We start from the raw sequence: 16,711 nt of genomic DNA, 5'->3' as shown, positions 1-16,711 counted from the left end.
TTATCACCATTGTATCATTATTATTATTATTGTTATTATTATTTTTGTTATTATTATTTTCCTGTCTTATTAAACTGTCTTTATCTCAACTCACGGGCTTCACTTTCCATTTCTCTCCCCCGTCCCAGAGAGGGAGGGGGGAGAGTGAGCGAATGGCTGCGTGGTGTTTAGCTGCCGGCCGGGTTAAACCATGACAGTCTTTTTGGCGCCCAACGTGGGGCTCAAAGGGTTGAGATAACGGCAGATCTGATCAGAGTGTGTTAAACTAAAATTGGTGTAAGGATTAGACCTGCTTAATAGTCACTTGTCATGATGCTGATTGCTTTAATCTCAACTCTGCTGCGCCTGTTTTCCAAATTGAGTATTATAGTACATTATTTTCTGTATTTGCTCTCTGTAGTGTTGTTTATCCTCTCCGGGCCCTGGTTTCAGATCATTATGGTACTGAGTGTTATAGCAATGGCTTATGAGACGATAAGATATCTGGTCATGACTCTAACTTGGTATTTATACTCAGTAACATCGTGGACTCTGTACTTTGGAAACAGTATCTTGGGAACTATTAGCAATTATACCTATTGTTTTTCTCCATTAAAGAGTCAATCTGTGGAGGGGAAGGGGGAAGATATTTTTTCTTACTTGATTACTCTCCCTTTCTCCTTCACCACCCCTGTATCCTCCTGGATCACTCTGCCTTCCTCCTTCACCACCCTCTTATCCCCTGAGCTTGTCACAATAGCTCTCCAAGATATTGAATATTCTTGGGATACTCAGACTACCATAGTCTTGTTGTTCTGCCTCCTGAATGCACTTCAGATTCTGCTTAAAGTTAAACAACTACTTAGGAAGCTCATCCGGAGATCTGCCCGGAGGCAGTATAGTTGTGGGTGGCAGGGAGTATGGGTGGATATGGGCAGGCATCTAGAGCAGTTGGCACCCCCAGTGTTTTGGAAATTCACCCCTGAACAATGGCAAAATCCTCAAAAACTGGCAGAATGCTTGAAAAAAAGGTGTCATGATTCTGGCAGTTCCAAAGTAACACAAATCATTGTAACGTGCTGGGGCCTGGCTCATGCCTATCGAGCTGCCATTGATACTGCTATCAACTTAGTGACAGACCCTGCGGCCACTCCAAGCCCTGTGACAGATCCAACGGCCACTGTGACCCCTACGGTGGACTCTGCAGCCGCTCCAGTCCCAGCTCCTGCAGCCGCTCCAGTCCCAGCTCCTGCAGCCGCTCCAGTCCCAGCTCCTGCAGCCGCTCCAGTCCCAGTTCCTGCAGTCGCTCCAGTTCCAGCTCCTGAAGCCGCTCCAGCTCCAGCTCCTGCCGCTACTCCAGCTCCAGCTCCTGCAACCGCTCCAGCTCCTGCAGCCGCTCCAGCTCCTGTGGCCGTGTCAGAGAAACGAGCTGTAGCAGTGCAAGTTGACCCTGCAGAGGGTATTCCAACCCCTGTAACGGGGTCAGAGAAATGAGCTGTAGCAGTGCAAGTTGACCCTGCAGAGGGTATTCCAACCTCTGTGGCAGATCCTGTAACAAAGTCAGAGAAACGAGCAGTAGCAGTGCAAGCTGCCCCTGTAGAGAAGGTGAAAAAATGGTATCGAGATTCAGGTCGTTTAGAACGCAGAGAGTCTTCTGCCAATCCAGGTAAGGCTTCTGCCAAATCTAGGTATAGAGATGACGAAGATGACGACGACGCTGGGCCATCAAGGATTCAGGAGGAGGAAGATGAGGATGCCAAAAAATCAACAGTAACTACCCGAAGCCTAAACGAGCGTGAGCTACGAGATGTGTGAAAAGATTTTGGTCGCTGTATAGGTGAGCAGCTTGTCACCTGGCTGCTCCGGTGCTGGGACTCTGGAGCCAATTGTGTGGAATTAGACGGCAGGGAAGCCAAGCGGCTGGGATCCCTTGCTCGAGACGCCGGCATTGACAAAGCAATTGCAGATGGAGCACAATCCACCAGCCTCTGGAGGCGTCTCCTCTCAGCTGTGAGGGAAAGGTATCCCTTCAAGGAAGAACTTTTATGTCTACCAGGCAAGTGGACCACTATGGAGAAGGGAATCCAGTACCTGAGGGAATTAGCCATACGGGAAGTGATTTATGAGGATCCAGACCTCAGACAAACATCCAAAGACCCAGATGAAGTCAGGTGTACACGACCCATGTGGCGGAAGTTTGTACGGAGTGCACCATCATCATATGCCAGCTCATTGGCAATAATGGCCTGGAAAGAGGATGAGGAACCCACAGTGGATGAAGTGGCTAAACAACTCCGGCAGTACGAAGAAAGTCTCTCCTCTTCCTTACAGGCCTGCATCTCAGCTGTGGAAAAACTTTCTGAAGAGGTCCACCAACTTAAAGAGAATCTATCTTCTCCCCAACCTGAACCAACCAGTGTCCAACGACCGAAAGAGAACACTTGGGAGAAACTTTCTGAAAAGTTTCACCAACTTGAAGAGAGATTATTCTCCTCCGTACCTGTACAAAGCAGTGTCTCAGCTGTCAGGGGTAGGCGTTCACCCACACAAGGAAGATGATATGGTGGGTACTCACCCCGTGCCACCCTGTGGTTTTACTTACGAGACCATGGAGAGGACATGAGAAAATGGGATGGAAAATCTACCGCGACCCTAGAGGCACGGGTACGTGAGTTGCAAAAGAAAACAATCAGGAAAAAGGGATTCTCCGAAAAGTTTGCTGCTCCAACTTCCAGCAGACAGTCCTTCAAACATAGAAACGAAGAAGATTCTGACCAGGATTAGGGGGGCCCTGCCTCCAGCCAGGGGGAGGAAAGGGACAATCGAGTTTATTGGACGGTGTGGATTTGATGGCCTGGCACATCACGCGCACAGAAGTATAAGGCTTTAGTAGACACCGGTGCACAATGTACTATAATGCCATCGAGCTATAAAGGACCAGAGCCCATCTATATTTGTGGAGTGACAGGGGGATCTCAGCAGTTGACTGTATTGGAGGCTGAAGTGAGTCTGACTGGGAATGAGTGGGAAAAGCACCGCATTGTGACTGGCCCGGATGCTCCATGTATCCTTGGCATAGACTATCTTAGAAGAGGATATTGCAAGGACCCAAAAGGGTTCCGGTGGGCTTTTGGTATAGCTGCCTTAGAGACAGAGGGCATTAAACAATTATCTACCTTGCCTGGTCTCTCAGAGGACCCCTCTGTTGTGGGGTTGCTGAGGGTCGAAGAACAGCAAGTGCCAATCGCTACCACAACTGTGCACCGGCGGCAATATCGCACTAACCGAGACTCCCTAATTCCCATCCATAAGCTAAATCGTCAATTGGAGAGCCAAGGAGTGATCAGCAAGACCCATTCACCTTTCAATAGTCCCATATGGCCAGTGAGAAAGTCTAATGGCGAGTGGAGACTAACAGTGGACTATCGTGGCCTGAACGAAGTGACGCCACCACTGAGTGCTGCAGTGCCGGACATGCTGGAACTTCAGTATGAACTTGAATCGAAGGCAGCCAAGTGGTACGCCACAACTGATATCGCTAATGCATTTTTCTCCATCCCTCTAGCAGCAGAGTGCAGGCCACAATTTGCCTTCACTTGGAGGGGAGTCCAATATACTTGGAATAGGCTGCCCCAGGGGTGGAAACACAGCCCTACCATTTGCCATGGACTGATCCAGTCTGCGCTAGAGCAGGGGGAAGCTCCTGAACATCTGCAGTACATCGATGACATTATTGTGTGGGGTGACACAGCAGAGGAAGTTTTCGAGAAAGGGAAGAAAATAGTCCAAATCCTTCTGAAAGCCGGTTTTGCCATAAAACAAAATAAAGTCAAAAGACCTGCACGAGAGATCCAGTTTTTAGGAATAAAATGGCAAGATGGACGTCGTCAAATCCCAATGGATGTGATCAACAAAATAACAGCTATGTCTCCACCAACTAACAAAAAAGAAACACAGACTTTCCTAGGTGTTGTGGGGTTTTGGAGAATGCACATCCCAAATTACAGTCTGATTGTAAACCCACTCTACCAAGTAACCTGTAAGAAGAATGAGTTTGAATGGGGCCCTGAACAACGACAAGCCTTTGAACAAATCAAGCAGGAAATAGTCCATGCAGTAGCCCTTGGGCCAGTTCGAACAGGACCAGATGTAAAGAATGTGCTCTACACTGCAGCTGGGGAGAACGGCCCCACCTGGAGCCTCTGGCAGAAAGAACCTGGGGAAACTCGAGGTCGGCCCCTGGGGTTTTGGAGTCGGGGATACAGAGGATCTGAGGCCCGCTATACTCCAACTGAAAAGGAGATATTGGCAGCATATGAAGGAGTTCGATCTGCTTCGGAGGTGGTCGGTACTGAAGCGCAGCTCCTCCTAGCACCCCGATTGCCAGTACTAGGCTGGATGTTCAAGGGAAGGGTCCCCTCTACGCATCATGCAACTGATGCTACATGGAGCAAGTGGGTTGCACTGATTACTCAGCGGGCTCGAATAGGAAACCCCAGTCGCCCAGGAATATTGGAAGTGATCATGGACTGGCCAGAAGGCAAATACTTTGGGATATCATCAGAGGAGGAGGTGGGTCATGCTGAAGAAGCCCCACTGTACAACCAGTTGCCAGAGAATGAAAAGAAATATGCCCTGTTCACTGATGGGTCCTGTCGTATTGTGGGGAAGCATCGGAGATGGAAGGCTGCTGTATGGAGTCCTACGCGACGAGTTGCAGAAGCTGCTGAGGGAGAAGGTGAATCGAGTCAGTTTGCAGAAGTGAAAGCCATTCAGCTGGCTTTAGACATTGCTGAACGAGAAAAATGGCCATTTCTCTATCTCTACACCGATTCATGGATGGTAGCAAATGCCCTGTGGGGATGGTTACAGCAATGGAAGCAAAACAACTGGCAGCGTAGGGGCAAACCCATCTGGGCTGCTGCATTGTGGCAAGATATTGCTGCTCGGGTAGAGAACCTGGCTGTGAAAGTACGCCACGTAGATGCTCATGTGCCCAAGAATCGGGCTACTGAAGAACATCAAAACAACCAGCAGGTAGATCAGGCTGCTAAGATTGAAGTAGCTCAGGTGGACCTGGATTGGCAGCATAAAGGTGAATTATTTATAGCCGGTGGGCCCATGACACCTCAGGCCATCAAGGTAGAGATGCAACATCCAGATGGGCTCGTGATCGAGGGGTGGACCTGACCATGGACGCTATAGCACAGGTTATTCATGACTGTGAAACATGTGCTGCAATCAAGCAAGCCAAACGGGTGGTGCGTGGCGCCATCACAGGGGCATCACTGAGGCTCCCTGATGTCACTGTGGCATCCGCCCCTCGCTGTGTTCCGGAGCCTATAAAAGCCCCTGCGCCTGGCCCACCCCTCGCTGATCTCCCAGGCCCTCTGGTGAATGACAAGCATGGCTGTCCTTAAGAGGCCCTGGGATGATGGCTGCCCACGCATTCGTGGGAGCAATGCGAGTTGGGTTATCGAACCCAAGAGAAAGTGGAGGCGGAGTGAGAGGGAAGACGGAGCAGCCGCGGCGGACGGTGTGGAGCCCATGGAGGTGGATCCACCTGCGGAGGAAGAGCTGATGGAGGTGGATCCACCTCCAAACCATCTGATGTGGCACAATGTCATCGTGCCAGGGCTCCCACCCGCGAGACAACACCACCGTCACCGCAGAGCCGCCCGGACTGCTCCATACTCCCGGCCCTGCCTCTGCCTCCACAGCTAGGGGGGAGAGGCCATCCTTTTACCACCTTGCAGGCTTGCCTGCACGATGGCCTCTTCCCCCATCCCCTACCCCCCATCCCCGCCTCTTGTCCCAAGCTGTGGACAAGAGCGCACTCGGCTTCCTGTGGGCTGCTGCACCAGGGCGACAGGAGGAGCCCTCCGAAGGCCACGCTCGGCGTGGGGTGTCTCGGTCTGAGGACGAGAAGGCTGCCCAAGAGGTGCTTGAAGACGAAGCCGCGCCCTGCATGGCAGTGCACAGAGAGGAGCAGCAGATCCCTCAAAACGGTGATGCAGACAGGTGCTCCTCTGAAGAAACTTCAGAGTCTTCAGCTCTGCCAGAAAGAAGCACAGGAGTGCAGCAAAAAGTCCACTCAGGATGTTTGGTTACCAGTTCTTCCCAAGGCTGGGCAACAAACTGGTAGAATAATCCTAATAAAAATAACAACAACCGCAATAAGAATAAACAACCGTGAAAGCACTGTCCTCTCTTCTTTGGTGTCATTTTTGCCACTGCCCCTGGGCTCCGACATCCTGTTTTGGTCTCCCCAGTACAGGAAAGATCCTGATGGGTGTGGAGTGGGCCCAGCTGACGGCACTGGAGGGATTGAGGGGCCGGGGCACACAGCATACAAGCACAGGCTGAGGGAACTCCTGTGGTCAGCACAAAGGAGAAAAGGCTCAGACTGCTTCCAGCTGTCTGCTGGGAGGGTGGAGTAGAGAAGATGACGCCCATGCCTTCTCCGAGGGGCTCTGTGGCAGAAAGTTGAGTGGTACCAGCTCTATGCTTGCAGGTGAAGACAGCCCAGCTAGGAAAATCCCATCTGGGCTGCTGCATTGTGGCAAGATATTGCTGCTCGGGTAGAGAACCTGGCTGTGAAAGTACGCCACGTAGATGCTCATGTGCCCAAGAATCGGGCTACTGAAGAACATCAAAACAACCAGCAGGTGGATCAGGCTGCTAAGATTGAAGTAGCTCAGGTGGACCTGGATTGGCAGCATAAAGGTGAATTATTTATAGCCCGATGGGCCCATGACACCTCAGGCCATCAAGGTAGAGATGCAACATCCAGATGGGCTCGTGATCGAGGGGTGGACCTGACCATGGACGCTATAGCACAGGTTATTCATGACTGTGAAACATGTGCTGCAATCAAGCAAGCCAAACGGTCAAAGCCTCTTTGGTATGGAGGACGGTGGCTGAAATATAAATATGGAGAGGCCTGGCAGATTGATTACATCACACTCCCTCAAACTCGCAATGGCAAGCGCCACGTACTTACAATGGTGGAAGCAACCACCGGATGGCTGGAAACATATCCTGTGCCTCATGCCACTGCCCGGAACACCATCCTGGGCCTTGAAAAGCAAGTCCTATGGCGACATGGCACCCCAGAAAGAATAGAGTCAGACAATGAGACTCACTTCCGAAACAACCTTATAGACACCTGGGCCAAAGAACATGGTATTGAATGGGTGTATCACATCCCCTATCATGCACCAGCCTCCGGGAAAGTTGAACGATACAATGGCCTGTTAAAGACTACCTTGAAAGCAATGGGCTCTGGGACGTTCAAAAACTGGGATACGCATTTGGCAAAGGCCACCTGGTTAGTCAATACTAGGGGATCTACCAACCGAGCTGGACCTGCCTAATCAAACCTGTTACGTACTGTAGATGGGGATAAAGTTCCTGTAGTGCATGTAAGAAATATGCTGGGTAAAACAGTCTGGGCTACTCCTGCCTCAGGAAAAGGCAAACCTATTCGTGGAATTGTTTTCGCTCAGGGACCTGGATACACTTGGTGGGTGATGCAAAAGAACGGAGAGGTCCGGTGTGTACCTCAAGGAGATTTAATACTGGGTGAGAATAGCCCGTGAACTGAATTGTACCATGTTAATTAGTATATTATACTGTATGCTATCACTACCATGATTACTATAGGTGACTAATTAGAATGTATGGAAAAGAGTGTAACCTGAGCATGACATAAATGGTATGGAATAAGGGGTGGATAGATGTCCTGGTTTCAGTTAGAACAGAATTAATTTTCTTCCTAGTAGCTGGTGGAATGCTGTGTTTTGGCTTAGGATGAGAAGAGTGCTGATAACACCCCAATGCTTTAATTGTTACAGAGCAGTGCTTATACTAAGCCAAGGGCATCCCAGGAGAGCCACCCCCAGGAAAGGGACCCTCAGCCACCCTGACCCTCCTCCTCCTTCCACACCAGGGCCTCTTTCAGGCCGCACAAGCCCCCTCCCAACACGGCCACATTGTGGGTGGTGCGTGGCGCCATCACAGGGGCATCACTGAGGCTCCCTGATGTCACTGTGGCATCCGCCCCTCGCTGTGTTCCGGAGCCTATAAAAGCCCCTGCGCCTGGCCCACCCCTCGCTGATCTCCCAGGCCCTCTGGTGAATGACAAGCATGGCTGTCCTTAAGAGGCCCTGGGATGATGGCTGCCCACGCATTCGTGGGAGCAATGCGAGTTGGGTTATTGAACCCAAGAGAAAGTGGAGGCGGAGTGAGAGGGAAGACGGAGCAGCCGCGGCGGACGGTGTGGAGCCCATGGAGGTGGATCCACCTGTGGAGGAAGAGCTGATGGAGGTGGATCCACCTCCAAACCATCTGATGTGGCACAATGTCATCGTGCCAGGGCTCCCACCCGCGAGACAACACCACCGTCATCGCAGAGCCGCCCGGACTGCTCCATACTCCCGGCCCTGCCTCCGCCTCCACAGCTAGGGGGGAGAGGCCATCCTTTTACCACCTTGCAGGCTTGCCTGCACGATGGCCTCTTCCCCCATCCCCTGCCCCCCATCCCCGCCTCTTGTCCCAAGCTGTGGACAAGAGCGCACTCGGCTTCCTGTGGGCTGCTGCACCAGGGCGACAGGAGGAGCCCTCTGAAGGCCACGCTCGGCGTGGGGTGTCTCGGTCTGAGGATGAGAAGGCTGCCCAAGAGGTGCTTGAAGACGAAGCCGCGCCCTGCATGGCAGTGCACAGAGAGGAGCAGCAGATCCCTCAAAACGGTGATGCAGACAGGTGCTCCTCTGAAGAAACACAAGTCTTCAGCTCTGCCAGAAAGAAGCACAGGAGTGCAGCAAAAAGTCCACTCAAGACGTTTGGTTACCAGTTCTTCCCAAGGCTGGGCAACAAACTGGTATAATAATCCTAATAAAAATAACAACAACCGCAATAAGAATAAACAACCGTGAAAGCACTGTCCTCTCTTCTTTGGTGTCATTTCTGCCACTGCCCCTGGGCTCTGACATCCTGTTTTGGTCTCCGCGGTACAGGAAAGATCCTGATGGGTGTGGAGTGGGCCCAGCTGACGGCACTGGAGGGATTGAGGGGCCGGGGCACACAGCATACAAGCACAGGCTGAGGGAACTCCTGTGGTCAGCACAAAGGAGAAAAGGCTCAGACTGCTTCCAGCTGTCTGCTGGGAGGGTGGAGTAGAGAAGATGATGCCCATGCCTTCTCCGAGGGGCTCTGTGGCAGAAAGTTGAGTGGCACCAGGTCTATGCTTGCAGGTGAAGACAGCCCAGCTAGGAAAATCCCATCTGCGCTGCTGCATTGTGGCAAGATATTGCTGCTCGGGTAGAGAACCTGGCTGTGAAAGTACGCCACGTAGATGCTCATGTGCCCAAGAATCGGGCTACTGAAGAACATCAAAACAACCAGCAGGTGGATCAGGCTGCTAAGATTGAAGTAGCTCAGGTGGACCTGGATTGGCAGCATAAAGGTGAATTATTTATAGCCCGATGGGCCCATGACACCTCAGGCCATCAAGGTAGAGATGCAACATCCAGATGGGCTCGTGATCGAGGGGTGGACCTGACCATGGACGCTATAGCACAGGTTATTCATGACTGTGAAACATGTGCTGCAATCAAGCAAGCCAAACGGTCAAAGCCTCTTTGGTATGGAGGACGGTGGCTGAAATATAAATATGGAGAGGCCTGGCAGATTGATTACATCACACTCCCTCAAACTCGCAATGGCAAGCGCCACGTACTTACAATGGTGGAAGCAACCACCGGATGGCTGGAAACATATCCTGTGCCTCATGCCACCGCCCGGAACACCATCCTGGGCCTTGAAAAGCAAGTCCTATGGCGACATGGCACCCCAGAAAGAATAGAGTCAGACAATGGGACTCACTTCCGAAACAACCTTATAGACACTTGGGCCGAAGAACATTAATTAATTTTCTTCCTAGTAGCTGGTGGAATGCTGTGTTTTGGCTTAGGATGAGAAGAGTGCTGATAACACCCCAATGCTTTAATTGTTGCAGAGCAGTGCTTATACTAAGCCAAGGGCATCTCAGCCTTTTGCTCTGTCCTGCCAACGGGCAGGCTGGGGGTGCAGCAAGAGCTGGGAGGGGACAGAGCCAGGACAGGTGACCCAAACTAGCCAAAGGGGTATTCCATACCATCTGACGTCATGCTAAACAATGTATAGGGGTGGCTAGCCGGAGGAGGTGGCCGGACTGCTCGGGGTTAGGCTGGGCATCGGTCAGCGAGTGGTGAGCAATTGCATTGTGCATCACTTGTTTGTACATATTATTATTACTTTCGTATTATCACCATTGTATCATTATTATTATTATTGTTATTATTATTTTTGTTATTATTATTTTCCTGTCTTATTAAACTGTCTTTATCTCAACTCACGGGCTTCACTTTCCATTTTTCTCCCCCGTCCCAGAGAGGGAGGGGGGAGAGTGAGCGAACGGCTGCGTGGTGTTTAGCTGCCGGCCGGGTTAAACCACGACAGGCAGCCAAAGCACTGAGTGGGGGGTGAGGGGGCAGGAGGCTGTAGGGCCTACTCCTGCTCTCAGGGCCTGGTACTACATGGTGAAGTACCTTTCAGGGTATGGGTTGCTTTTTTGTTCTTTGTTTATAAATTTGGACTTGAGCTCCTAAATCTATTGCTTCTGGAAAAAAAAAAAAAAAAAGAAAACAAGAAAAAAAAAAAAAAAGCACTGGATTTGGCTGAATTCTCATTTATGTACAAAAACAATGATCCAGCTGTGGCTTCTCATATGTAAATTCATTTGGTTTATAGCCTAGTAAGACTCTTAGTCTTACTAGTCTGTTTAGTAAGACATCTAGTAATAACCTTCTATACCTAGCTTTGGCTCTGCATCTTCTCCTGTATTTACCTGTTGTTTATCAGCCAAAAACCACCTGGTTATCAGAAAAACTAGTGAGATCTGCGGGAAAAATAAACAACAAGACACACACAGACACACACAGACACAAAACATAGAATTATAAGGTGGTTGGGCTGCTTCTGAACATCCTCAGTCATAGACAGCAAACTTTTGTGGGGTCCCTTGAAGGAGTTGTTCGAAGTAAGTGTCCTGGCTGAGTTGTGAGGTGCTTGGTGTAGATTCTCAGGCAGGACCACAGGTTAACAAAGAGCCCTTATATAGACGAGTTCTGAGTCATATATTCATAGAAGTGTTCATAATTGAACATTAGTGGAAAGAGAGGTCATTTTGTGGAAAATTGGGTTGTAACACATGTAGGCTTCAGGCATTTTAATTACACAGAGAAGTGTTTTGCTACCTAAATATTTCTTTCCTGAGCATTACACTTTGATCCTGCAGTAAGTACTCTGTGGATGATCTTGGCAACAGGGGAGAGTTCATTGCATTCAGCCCCCAGTAAGGGACTGCTGCTGCTCAAGAGAGCACTGGAAGACATGCAAGAAGGTCTCACAGGATTTGAATTGCTCTGGAAAAGGATTTGATACTTGAAGATATTAATAAATCCTTGTCTTTTCTCACCTCTGCTATCCCACACTAATTGAAAGCTTTTTTTGAATTGTTATTTTTATGAAAAAATAAAAAATCTGCAACTTTACTTGATTTCAGTGTGTATTCAAGCTTCTGGAAAATAATAAAAATACAGAACAGTTATATTGAAGTCAATAGGACTCTTCAGTTTCAGAGCTGTTGTAACTGAAATTGTTTGTCAGTAAAACTGAACAGTTATATTGAATGTGAAGTGAGGTTTATGAGAATGCACGTCTGTGTCTTATGTTATCCTCACAGGTTCTTATTTCTCTTCTTTTCCCCCAGTGGGTAAGCAGTAATATGATTAACATATAGGCAGAGGAAATTTTCAGAGTAAACAAGTATGTCCTTTTTCGAACAGTGCTAGATCAGAATTTCTCTCAAATTGTGGAGGTATTGTTAACTTATTTAGTGTCACATATAGCAAATACTATTTTATAAAAGGCTGATACAAACCGATGTAGCTAAATAATTGGTTTTCAGGACTGCTTCTGTGATGGGTGTTTATCTTTGTTCTGTCACAAACTGTTATATTGTGCCCATTACTCTACTGCTTTACTATTAGGAGGAGCTCAACAATGTTGAACCAGATGCAGTTACCAGGAATATATCATTTCCCAAGAGTAATTAATTCTGCCGTTCCAGTGTTTATCTCTCTTTGGTTAGATTTTTTCCAGCTTCAGTTTCCATTAGTTTGCTGTCTTCTTTTGCTAGATGACAGACAGGATAGGACAACACCATTTTCTTCTGTGGATTTGGAGGGGGAGACACTGTAGGCTGCATCTGCCTTTGCTTTCCAGCTCATTCTTGTGTCTGCGCCTGACCGTGCATGCTGCATGCACAGTGGTTCGTCCTGGTTTCTCTTTTAGATCAAAGCAACTTCTTTCCCATAGGACAAAACCTGTCTGTGTTGTGAACACTAACCTCAGTTAGTGTTCCAGAGAAGAATAGAGATGAGGCTGCAGTAAATTTGGCTCCCTCCACTCCCTCAAGTCCTTCACTGCTATCCCAGCATCATCTGCACTCCTGCATGCCCTGGTGGTGTACAGCACACACCCGCAGCATCGGGTTACCCTAACCCCGTCCTCAGAGGTTTTTGGCACACAGAATGGAAAAAAGAAAAAAAAAAGAAAAAAGTGATGTTTTAGGATTGCAAGGGCAACAGAGGAGACTGGAAATCAGTGCTGTGTGTCTGAGCACAGCCACCACCGGTGTTTGGTGCGTGAGTCACTCGCACCCCTGGGCTGGGAGCCTGCCTGGGGAGGACACATTTACGAGAGTGGATGCTGCCATTGAATCAAATTCTCTTCTGTGGCAACCAAGCATTTGCACTGATGGAAATATTTCTTTGTCAAATGCATTTAGAGGTTGATGAAGTCACAACATAAATAGTGGAGGAGAGAGATTTTCACAGTTACACTGCCACTGTGAGCTGGAACATGCACACATGTGACTGGTAGCAATTAGGGCTGCACAGATAAGGACAAATTTTGCCCCATCCTTCTCTGTGGCTTTCTGCACTTGATACTGTTCAGATTGGCAAAAATGAAGTGTGTTGCATGCTCTGTTTCGTTTAGTTGTGGTTAGTGTTCAAAAAATAATTTAAAAATTTTAAGAAAATATTTTTCTGTCTCTCATTTCGTCTTGCTTTTAATGCGAGGTATCCTTGGATGACCAAAAGAATGACAGGGACATATCTTGAGTGACAAATGTTGAGCTCTCGAGACAGTACAAAGAGTTCTGTGCTTCTAAATAATGACATTTTTCTTTTTGCAAATTAAAAAAAATTATGTCTTTAATAAGCCAATTTTTACAATTGCATTCAAAACTGATGAACAACATCTCCACTACTGAAAAATTATACTTAAGCCTATCATCTGTAAGGCAGTTTACTCAAAAAGCATCCTACATCAGGTAGAGATGAATGCCATGATTACTTTCATAAGATAATGGAGCCCTGACTTTTTCCAGCTCTGTTTGCACATTAGCCTGAAATGAACTTTCTTGCTCAGTGGTTTCATTTGCATCATCATTTTCAGTCACTAACCCATAAAAAATACACACTCAAATTCCCTGATCACTTTTGAGCACTTCCTGTATTAGAAAAGGATTTCATGGCTGCTTCTGAACTGAGTATTTTCTGCCTTCATTTGAAGCATTGGCTCACTGTAGGTATTTGTTATTAAGACACTTGTAATGTTTTTCACTATATTTTCATGACGTGTCTTTTCCTCCTTGACTGTCGTGCCTTTTTCTGTTATCTTCAGGGACAGCCTCAGCCCTGATGGATCAAGCCCCATCATCAGGCTTCATCAACATGGAGTTATACCAGCACAAGTGGAATGTGAGATAAGGTTACGGTTTCTTTTCCAGTGTAGCCACATTGCACAATTCCTACTGTGCACCATTTATAGAAGGACTAACAGCTCTAGCTTGTTCTGCAGTTCTAAGAGAGATCAAACTGTTACAAGGTAAGCACCTTTTTATTGATGTACCACGGCTGACACAAGGTAATCTTACTCTACTAAATTCTGTGGAATAAAATGGTGCAATTTTGGTGTGTAAACAAGTTCTTCTAAGCCAAAAACTTAAAACCTGATCCCTCGGGTCACTGTATTCCTCCATTGCTTTCCTTCACCCCTATTTCAGGCCATGTATACGAAGTATGTAGATAGCGGCACGCTGCGGATCGGGTGTCTCGGACAGCTGGCAACATGTTTGGAGTACATGCATAGCACCAATATTTCCAAATGCAAGAGCAAACCCAAAGACTTTAAAAGATTTCATAAGGTTTGCTTACAAATAATGTTTTTTCCAGGTGCTGTTTCCATGTGTTTTAAAGTTTGAAAAAAATATTCTTGTTTTCAAATTGAATAGGTGATAAACGTTGAAAAGCAGGCATAGTCCTAATCACATACCAGCACTTTTTTTCAGCTTTTTGAAGTCCTGAAGGGCACTCTGGGAAGTATTACTTTTTTTTTTTTTTTTTTTTTTTTTTTTTTTGCCAACAGTTCTATAATATAGTTTCTATTTATTTGCACATACAATTTGTTATGCCATCTATGCAGAGGCTTTTTTTGGGTTGGTGGGGCGGAGTGGGGAAGGAAAATATTTGTGAGAAGAGATAACTGGAGCCAAAGCAAGTAAACGTGACATGATAAAATCTGGAAACTATATAGCAAAGATACTTCCCATTTCTTTTATTGAAAAACAATGCCCATGACTTCTCCTATTTACTATGGTTTTGTAAAGTATTTCTTCATATTGCAAGTTATTTTTCAGTATTTTCAGTTATGGTTTTGTGTACCTTTTTAAGGCAAGGCTGTGCATATGATGATGTCTCTGATGGTAGTAGATGGAAATAGAAGCAGAGTTTCTGTCACGATATGGTAATTACTAAACAAATAAAGCAAAATCGCATGGCCAAATCTTGTAACTGTCTGTTTTAACTGTTTAACTATGCTCTAAATGTGTTTATGACTTAGAAAACAAACTGTAGGTTGGTCTTAAGGGTCTTTTGTTGCAATATATAAATAAAATATGTTGTTTTTTCCTACTTAAAAGTGGTGATGTAATTTCAATAGTCAGTTGCCTTAAGTGTAGCTATCTGAAGTTCAGACTATTGAAAATAAAATTTAAATCAAATTACATAGGAGGTTTGGGACAGAATTGAGATAATTTAGTTTCATTATTTAATCACAGCATGACAGGCGTATGCATTTATTGATGTAATACTGCTGACAAGAAGAGTCAATGCATACAAAAAGACCACTGGAAGCAGCAGCTGCCTCTGTCAACAGATTAAAAATCAAGGGAGATTTTAAAGTATGTTTCTATTAATTGAATATGTAATCATTTTACGTAGAAGGGTTTTAATTATACTTAGGCTCAATGTCCTCATTATGCACTTACATGGACTAAATATCCATGATCCTTGAATAACATGTGGTTTGACAAAAAGGAAAATATGAGAATAGCAGAAAAGAGATTTTAAAGGAGTGGTAAATAATGTAGAAAGAAGACATCGTGTCTGTGCAATTTTCACAGCACAATTGTGAATGTCAGATAACAGCAACTAGATTTTCACTGGGGGCTTTTCATTCTTAAAGATAATAACACATTAGTTAGCAGATGTATAAAATTGTTCAGATTCTCCAAACCTCTGAGCAGGGTCTGTCTTGTGAAAATACCCTACTGGTTTTCTGTTACGTATACCTCAAATGGCAATGCAGTGGGACTGGGAACACACGGCTCTCGTATTTCCAATTTATAATTCTGGATTATTTCTTGTTCTGAAAAGTTCACTGCAGAATATAACACCTTTTGCCTTCCATTTTCCCTTTTTATATCAAACTGTTAATAGAAAAACAAAACAAAACAAAACCAATTGTTTGGGTCTTACTTCTGTACAAAATAATATGCTAAAAACCAATATATACACTGAGATTATTTAGATTCTCATCAAATGTGCCACATCCAGAAGACCAAGCAGAGGATGCCTGTCCAAACACAGTTCTGTTGCTCGATAGTCTGTCTTCTGCTCTGGGCAAGAAAACGTGTGGTTATGTGTAAATTACACAGTCAATTATCAGACTGTCATGTCTTAATTTTGAGCATTTGATCTTGCAGTTCTTTCATTGAAGGCTGGAGTATTTCTGTGGATCATGGAGTTGTTTTTATTAATTTGTTTCAGAGGAAAGTTAATTGCCAATTCAAAATCACATGCTGAGTGAAACAGATTTCTGTTGTGTTCCATGGCTTTGATTGAACTCTGGGACAGGAGAAGAATATTTTAAGAAATTGCACTGTGTGGAAACAAAGAACACAAAGACAATGAGAGAGAAACAAATGTTTGTGACCGATCTGAGGCAGAAGAGCCAGATTTGCAACTAGAGATGGGGGGCCGAGATCTGATTAAAAAAGCACAGATTGTGACTGGGACAGCGCAGCGAGAGTCTCCTTCCAGACACAGAAATAAATCTTGTAGGCAGCTTCAAGCCATGCACAGTCTGGACGGTGAGGCAGACGGCAGCTCTCCCAGAAGTGCTGGAGAGCGTTTCCGCAGAAGCTGAGCGGGCTGTCATTTTCGGAGTCGGTAGGGAGAGCTTTGTTAATCTGAAGTAGGAGTCAAGTGCACGAGTCCCCGCTGCAGCTGCAAGAGACGCGTTAGCTTTGGAAGAAAAGCCACAATCGGCAGAAGGTGAA

This window comes from Anas platyrhynchos, chromosome 2 (assembly GCF_047663525.1).
Source record: "Anas platyrhynchos isolate ZD024472 breed Pekin duck chromosome 2, IASCAAS_PekinDuck_T2T, whole genome shotgun sequence".
NCBI lineage: Eukaryota > Metazoa > Chordata > Aves > Anseriformes > Anatidae > Anas > Anas platyrhynchos.
Note: the sequence above shows the minus strand (reverse complement) of the source record.